This window comes from Apteryx rowi, unplaced genomic scaffold, assembly GCF_003343035.1.
Source record: "Apteryx rowi isolate R43461 unplaced genomic scaffold, aptRow1 scaffold_91, whole genome shotgun sequence".
NCBI classification, from domain to species: Eukaryota; Metazoa; Chordata; class Aves; order Apterygiformes; family Apterygidae; genus Apteryx; species Apteryx rowi.
Genome location: NW_020451216.1, coordinates 2,242,392 through 2,251,235, shown reverse-complemented (window position 1 = coordinate 2,251,235; position 8,844 = coordinate 2,242,392). Strand labels below are relative to the sequence as shown.

The window sequence follows — 8,844 nt, the reverse complement described above, 5'->3', positions numbered from 1 at the left end:
ATCTAAAGGCAGAGTCCTGCCTACTTTTTTTTTTCTTTTTAATAAATAGCAATCCAAAAATGTAGGGCAAGAAAACTCCGCTGGCATCTCAGAATTTTATTTCAGCCAACATCAATCTTTCTTCTCTTCAGACAAGCTGCGTTATGCCGGTAAATCAGTAATGTTAGATCAGTCAAACAAGCTGAACGTAAAAAGCCGAGGGAACAGACCAAATTTGTATTGTATATCTGACTTACTGAGATAAAGGAAAATGGCTCATAAAGTTCAATCTTAAATAAATACGAACGCTTAGCAAGAGTACACAGGAAAAAGGAAACGCTACAACACAAAACTTGCAGAGGCCTCTGATTAAACGTACAGTCAAGTGGGACACGGACTTGGGATTCCCCGTATCCGGGAAGGCCGCTACAGCGCAGGAACAGGTACTTTGGGGACCCCCTGGCCCTGGGGACTGCACTGCAGTGGCTGAAAACGGGACTTCCCTGCCCTTCTGGTGGACGACCCCTTCGTAGCCGGGACGGCAGCAGCAAAYGCGTGCCAGCTCCTGAGTCGCTGACGTGACTATTAACTTCCCTACGAGCTTGAAGTGCTCTATGTTAAAGACACCAGACTGTGAACGGCTGAGCTTCGGGACCAGCAAGCGTTTGCTTCAGCTGATCATAACATAGTTCCGTAAAAACTGGGGGCTGGGAGCTCCAGCAGCCAAGGAACGGGTGCACATGGAAATATTAACCATGTTACAGAGCCTGGTACCAACCCCYGGCGAGACCCTAGAGGTCTAGGCACTCTTTTCACCATGCGGCATGCCGAGGACCTCCTGGCTCCCATCAGACACATCTCCTCCACACAGACCCCGACATTTGCAGCTCCCAATCCAGCTCCGGCAGCTCGCTGGAGGAGTTTTAGGTGCACCTGTATACTAGGACACAGGTTTTGAAAGCTCCTGTACAATCTTTTTCAAGATTGCCACATCTGTAGGAACAGGATGTCTCACTGCTTTGCAGATATCCTGAAATAACCCTTCATCAAGGCATATATTAAGGTAAGAGTAAAGAAAGGAACGTACACGCGCATATAGACAGCACATGCATTAGATTTGGAGAAGCCAGCAAGAAAAGCGTGCTTTCCTCTTCCCAGACTGCTGAGCAGCTCCAGGAGGGCTGTCTCTGGTTCGTCCAGCTGGCAAGCTGTGAACTGCATGTGGCTAGCATCCACCAACCCCATACAACGATTTTCACTGAGGTTTTCCCAAGGAGGGCCCAGATGTGAAAAACTGAGCTTCCCTTAATGTAGAGCTCACAACAGATCTGCCTCTACTCTACTCCTATGGAGCGAGGGAGATATGCACTTGTCTCTGGAAAGCAACCGAAAAAGAAGGTAGAAAGGGGATGAGAAGGACTCGAGGTCACCCATCCGTTCACTTGGGACTTGTCTGATTTTGCTTCACAATAGGATACAGTAGAATTGGAACAGGTCTATTAGATCATTGGGTAGATCTTATTTGAAGAGCAGGATTAATATCTTCCCACAGCCATCCACAATGAAGAATGCTTCAGTTGCCAAAATAATCCTGTGCTGAATAGCGAAATCCACAGGTGGCAAGCAACTCTCAGTGAATTTGCTTTCTGGGGTGCTTATTAACTGTACATATTTAACATCAGCACCATTCTCTCAAACACACTAGCGCGTTTTTTTCTGTGGTGCCCTACTGCCTGTTGGCCCAAGGAACCAGCATCCTGGGTTCTGTCCCGAAAGGCTGGATCCGTGCTACCAACTGGTGGGCTGGTCCTTGCCAAGACATTTTTGGAGGAATTATAAAAATCCTTCTTACAAAAGGGAATTATATGCGGTACTTAGGCAAAACAGGCATTCCATTTATAAATATAATTACTTTTGCTATTCCATCATGAAAAAGAATTTAGTAGCGAGGGATACAACAGAGAAAATTATTTATGTGTTGACACTTTCAATATAAATAGAAAACAGATCTGGCTGAAACTAAGTGGGAAATAAARAACATGAGAAAATATGTGAGATTACCAGTTGGGGAGATAACTTATGACCACTCTAGAGAATTCTTTCCAATGGAAGCACTGTCCCTCATCCTGCTTTATGTTTGGATTTTAATTATGTGTGCATTTATCTGACAATTAATGCGCAACTTTGCTTGCGTTTATTGGCAAATTCTATTCTTTAGCCTGATGACCTTGAACATGGCAAAGCAGGTGCTATTCTGCACGGCGAAGAAGAGAACAGGACGTGGCTTGCACRTATTCCCTCTGCTTTAGCGCGCAGGAGCATGGGGTAGGGAAGAAAGGAGTGAAGATGCCAGTGAAGCTCACATGCAGTGACTATATGCAATACTGTCACCTAAGGAACGATTCTGACCTCGTCTCTTGAATTCAAACACACAATCCTTTTACTTAGGCTGGTTGTCTGGATATGGCCTTTACTGCAAGTGTTCTGCTTTAGATTTGTGAAGAATATTTTTATCCAGCATCTTCATTCTTAATGATATTAATGATTTATCACATATGGTGCACTATATTTTTATAAAGCTGCAAGATACCATGGTGATTAACACCATATGAGGACCTAAATAGAAGGGAACAGAATAACAGAAATGTCCTCCCAGCAGATATAGGGCTTTGGTGTGTTTTTAGGAAATGTATCTCAGCTGCATGATTTTACTCTGGACATAAGAATTGTAGGAGTTCCATAATAGAAGACTGTACTGTACTTGATAATGCTGTAGAGAGAACAAGAGACCTTATGTTTAATTTCTCCCTAGCTTTAATTAGGATTCTCAGATCAATTATGTAAGGAGAGATTGATTAGTCTAGCTCTTTTGATCATAAAGATTTATTACTTTGATTTAAGAAGGCAGGAGGAAAAAAAAAAGAACCAGAAGTATCTCCTTGTGTTTGTGTGTGTGTGTGTGTATATAAATGTATATTATACATTTATATACATGTGCTTTTATATACATATGTATGTATGTATGTATGTATGTATGTATCCCTCACCATGTTTCCAGTAGGAAAAAGATTCCAGCCTCAAAGAGCCTTGCAAATTTATCCTATCGATATCCCAGTCCCCACACAAACTCTACTCCCTGAATCAATACGGTAGTGAGAAACTACTCACATTTTACCTGCCCGTTCAAACCCTTTGAAAGGCTGGAGACCGGCAAAGGTTGCTTTAAACGAACGCGCTACGGGCAGGCACACTGCGGGCTGCTCCAGCACGCCCACAGCCCTTCTCTCGAAACAGCCGTCCTCACCCGCTCGGGTTTGGGCCGCCACTAGGAGAGCAGCTCCCCTCCGCTTTACTGGATCCAAAGCAAGGATTTAGCTAAAGCAYGGCAGGCCAGGAGAAAAGGGGATCGTTTCCAAACGCTGGCACGCACTAAGCAGCCAGCCTGGGGCTGCCAGGGAGAGTCAGGGTGAAGCTGGTGCGGCGTGAAGGGGCTCGACGTGAAGCTTTGGCTCCTGCCGGGCTCCCGTGGGAGACGCCGGAGGGGCTGGGGACGCCGAGGGGCTGGCTGCAGGACGGGCACCCGTGGGTGCCCATCGCTCCTGGGGCCTGGGGCTGCAAGGAGAGCCGGGAGGTGAGCGCCAGCAGCTCCCCGTGCATCTCCCCTGCGGCAGCGCAGCAGAGGTGGAATAAAAAAAAGCATCGGGGAAAAGGCAGTTTCTGCTAAGCTGGTCACTAGCAAAAAGAGGCAGCCAGGCCCCCGAGGAGGCTCTCCTTGCCTAAGGATGAAATGGGATTAGGATGGTAACGCTTGCTCCGCTGTAATTAAGGTGGTGTCAGGATTTTCATTAAAAAGTTTGTTTTCATTGAGGGGCTATGGCTCAGAGAAAATTTTTGCTTGAGGCTGAAATATAACATTGGTCTCTGCTAGAAAATGCATGCACTGCTTTTATGATGTATATAATTTAGGTATCTCAATGTAGTCTTGACTGTGGAGGCTCTACTATTGTTTCCATATGTATGCAGCTAATTGGCTTCAAACATAAATTAAAGAAGTAAAGGATTGAATTCTGGCTGGACCTTATATAGGTGACACGTCCCCATTGATTGTCTGCAATTAACTTCCAAAACCAAAGGCCAGATTCTGCTGTTCTTACTCAGACAAGTTGTTCTGCTGAAGCAAACCGCCGCAAACAGGATTGGGCTCCCAGCGTTTACCAGGCTTCAACCCTCGACACCTGCCTCTCCCACACAAGCGAGGCCATCCAGTCTAGTTCCTGGCAAAACTGGCAATAAATGACAACGTTACCTCTGCTAATAGTATCTAAATTCCTATTATCATAGCACTGAAGATCTCTTATCAGGAACCAGGACCCCCGTGCCATAGGTGCCATGCAAAACACAGGACGAAAATATAGTCCTGCTCACAAAAATTTATGATYGAATGCATGTAAACAGACCATTTTCCCTGTTCCATGGCCAGGTTCTCATTATTCCTGTTAAGTAACCTGAGTGTAACGCACCACTCCTGCAAACAGCAAACACTACTGAGGCGTTTATTTAACTTTCTGCATGATAAAGTCCTAACTTCACACCAACCACTCGATAGTCTTTCCCTGGAGGCGCACRCAAAGCGGCCAGCTACCGCCGCGTGTGCTTGCTGCTGGCTGTGCTTTGGCTTGCATGTATCTGCAACCCAGCCAGCATTCAGCCCAAGAGATGTACTGGTTTCAGATACTAATTAGATTTTACTCAAACTATTGGCACGCTACCTTTCTGGATAAAAAAAAAACCAAACATGCAACTAGAAATCTTTCATAAAAGATCCTCTCTCCACTGCCCACCCCCACAAATATGTCAAAAYGAAAATTCAGAACATTAATGATTATGAAATCAGTTTCATAAGGTTGTAAACAAGACACGAAGCGCCACAAACCAGGCAAGTCACAAAGAACGGAACAGAATGAAGTTCAGAAGTAACTTTACGGATGCTTTACGTAACCTCATATGGATGCTAACRATATGCAGCATAACACAGTACATACAGTGCATCGTTCTCTGTAAGAAAAGATTATATAAACTGCTAGTTTCGGAAGAATTTAAGCATTCCTGCAAATGCTTAAACATGGAACAAGCTMTAGTCAGGTAGGTAGCTGTCTTCGGTAAAACTATTTATGCCCAGTTTAGTTACTTATCTGCCCAGTTTAGCATCTCCAGGATCACGGCCTTTGTACGGAATAACACTTTTACCGAATTTCAGTACAGTGAATCAGCTAACACTTCTTAAAATGGTAAGATTCCAGTGTAAGCAAGCGATGCTTTTACTAAGTGCAAACATGCAGAATTAATATACCTAATCAATAAAACTTCTCCACATAGGAAAGTATTATTAATACTACTGCCACAGCCATACAGGTCAGGCAAGCCTAATTCCTCACGTGGATGAACTTACTCAGATATGAGTACATTTTTTGATTTCATTTAAATTACTTGGAAAGAAGTTAGAGTTAATGTGAAAAGAGCCAGACGATGCCAGCGTGAATGCGTCTACATGAGGGTTATAGTATAACCACTAGTTTTAAATTCACACTTTGGCTTGCACAAAAAGAACATTTTCTTATGAAGATAAAAGCCTCCACGTGTAATAACTCGATATATAGACAAGCCCTAGGGGCTTGCATCTTGAGCACTTAACATTTTTGGCCCTGTCTTAATGGATAAAAAAGGTGTGTTTCTTAGTCACATTAGCCCAAAGTAGCTTAATAGGATGAAAAGGCCTTAGGCTTTGGCGAGACGAAGGTGTAAAGGTGTGATGTTAGCACATACATCACAGCGCGGGCAAGGCTGCCTTTAACACGGACCGAACTAATCAAGTTAAAGCAGGCAGGGGAGGGGGAGCCTAGAGCTGAGCGCGACTGTCTGAGCCCACGTTCATACCCCTGCTCGAGACCAGGTTGTGCGGGGAGCAGCCGCTGCAGAACACAAGCCGTGATAGTTCATGGTGGAAAGCAAGTGAGAAAACCAAGAACTGAAACTTTGAAGTTTAAGTTAACTTTTTAAAACTTTTTTTCCTCAAAGACCATGAACTGTACTGCCTCCAAAAAGAGTTTACACGATGTGTCCATCGCTCCGGAGCACCCGATGCCTGAAATTCTGCGGCTGGCTGGGAATGCTGCTGCGCACCAGAAGCGAGGGTCAGCCCCAGCAACCAGCATCTCGCCAAACCGCTGGGAAAGTCGCCACCGCCCGAGGGAATGTCGTACCCAACATCCAGGCTGGGCTGCTGCCTGAAGAAAGACAGAGCTACGAGATGACAAGGAAGCAAAACTGATGAAAAGGAGAAACAAACATTTCAAGTTTAAAACCAGACTTCTGCAACGCATTCGTTAGCATATGACAATTAACATACGCTAACATTTCTTTTTTTTAGTCCAGCCAAGTTTAGAACAAAAAAACTGGGAGTCACGTATTTGTATGACGCAATCCTGACTTTGCCACTTGATTTAGGCCTTGTTTACAATTCCTTAAAATTATCTTGGGTTTTCTTGATGCAGAAAGAACAAACCAGTTGCTCAGCTATTTCTGAACTCCTTAGGGGAGCACTAATGCCCGTGCCGCAGGCGGTGAGGACCCCCAGCTCCACACCGCCCCTTTCTCCTGCCGTTTGCCGCTCTTGCGGCACGGATGGTTAAATGGGATGTGCCCAGCACAAGAATCTCCCCGGTTTTCAAAGCAGCAGATTGAAGGGAGCAGGTGTTGACTGCAGCGTACGATTAGCAATTTAGCACTGGTTAAAGACAAAGTGTCTTAATGCATTAAACATTTAAAAAGTTAGCATGTTGCCAACCTCGTTTGTTGAATGACGTCTTTGTGATAACTTGATCTTTTCTGCTATGCAGAAATATGTTCAAAGAGAACAAAAACTAAACTTTTTATTTATTTTATATAGAATAGTGAATGATCATTAAACTGGTAGGGTTCTGAACTATCGTTGTAGAAGAGACACTATCTGGATCCCATTCCAGGTAGAACCTGGAATCACCTCATTTCTTAGCATTTCTGTTACATAGATCGTTTTGGTGGTACAACAGTATTTACAGGACCTGTTCCTCTAATATTATGTTTTTGCTATAAGAACGCGTGTTTTTCAGACAGAGACAATTTATATTAGGTGGGTAGCTTTGGCCAGATATCAAAGTTTTCCTGGCAGAGCCGCTCGAGCATCCTGCATCAGCAAGGCACTCCTGCACTGGATTAATGCTTGGTGGTACAACTTCTCCTAGCTTTCCCCCGCCTTCGTTGAGTGATACAAATAATGCTAGCAAAGACRGTGTCCTACAGTTGCATCTCCACTTCCGGCTGCTGTTCACGAGTGTATTCCAGTCCTACATGCTTCTTCACACCTTTGATTGCCACAGCAATGGCAGCAGCAGTTTACAGACTAGACCTGCCTAGCTTTGTTCGGACACGTAGCTGGAGGTGGTGCGTGTTAACGATAGTTATAACCAATGGGCATAAGTCCCTTAACAACCTCTGCTCCTAGACCTCGCGACACCAAAACTAATTTTGTCCTGCCTCCGCTAGGATTTTATGTTGCAATAACAGTGTCAATATAAAAAAACAACCAAGAAAAATGTGAAGCACTTAGTTAAACGCACGCCTCCTTTTGCATAAAAGAAAAAGCCCAAAGCACAGCTACCTGCGGTTGATTGAAAGGTATTAAACGATGTTTACACAGGAGGGCTGGATGAACCATGTGTGGACAAGCGAATCTAGTGATTTTGCTATTTCTGCTGTGGGGTGCGACTGAGTTATGCCACATGCAGCTGATTCGAGCCCACAGCACGCTCACGTGTCTGAGCTCGGATCAATTTGCACATGCACAGTGGCTCTGACACATCCYAGACTCATCCCGGCCGCTGCGCACGCGCGGCAGATCTGCACATGCACAGTCATTATTTCAGGAGATGGCCATTTTTTTTTAACAGACCAGATGGCAACCTGGCAACCCTAGCGAAAGCCACACCAGTGCTCCTTGTGTGCAGGTGCTACGGCCTCTCGCTCCCCCTCCTCTGCCTCCCCTCAGCTCCTTTTCTCTCTGCTCCGGCCAAGTCTGAGCCTGTACAGCGCTAACCGCTTTCGCTTCGGTTATGCTAACTTGCCCGAGTTAACAAAATTCAAGGTACTTTCTTCATGTTAGTGCATAAACAGACAGGTTCCCATATCTGAGGTCATATAAGCAGTGGACCTTTTCAGTCATTTGGAGACGTGGTAAGACAAACATTTAGCAAGCTGTTTTTTCAGTTTGGCAGAAATTAGTACATTTGCAATTATAGGGCCAAAGAAGTCATGACAGCAATCCAGCTGGTTCCTCTTGTCTTTGCATGGTTGGGCGAAAGAGTTGTCTTTATATATACATAAACATGTATACGTACATGTATATGTGCGCGTACAGATAGTTATATGTATTACCTGTATTTCCATATATAGACAGGTAGTGGTCCTTATTATTAATGTCACAAAGATCTAATTTAATCTCCCACAAAGCTAGGAAGCGAATCAATGGAGACTCTCTTTTTTGTTATGAAATGGCTCCCAGGAAAACGGTCCAGCCACAGCACGCAATTTGTAACGTGGTGTTTCTGAAGATGCCAAGCAAAAATTCTGGGGAGGAAGAAGAGCGAAAAGGTCCGGTCGGCTCCGTGTTTGTTTTGGGGTCGAGAAGGGCGACTCGCGTTGGCCTCTCCCTGCTCTCCCCGACGCGGCCGTGCGCTGCCCCGCGCAGCTGTTTTCATCAGCAGCTGGGCAGCAGCCCCCAAGCAGGGGCGACGCGGCACCGGGCCGAGCCCCGCCGCCCCCGCCGCCCGC

The 8,844-nt window shown here is 45.2% G+C and overlaps 1 long non-coding RNA gene across 3 annotated transcripts in view; it reads right to left on the bottom strand.

Annotated features, from left to right (window-relative positions):
• Positions 1 to 8,202: 8,202 nt before the first annotated feature.
• The window catches only part of LOC112978285, a 2,900-nt gene continuing 2,258 nt past the window's right edge, over positions 8,203 to 8,844 (bottom strand). For all 3 annotated transcript variants that reach the window (XR_003257813.1, XR_003257812.1, XR_003257811.1), the window contains exon 3: positions 8,203 to 8,640. This is a non-coding gene — a long non-coding RNA (uncharacterized LOC112978285). The remainder of the gene's footprint in view (positions 8,641 to 8,844) is intronic.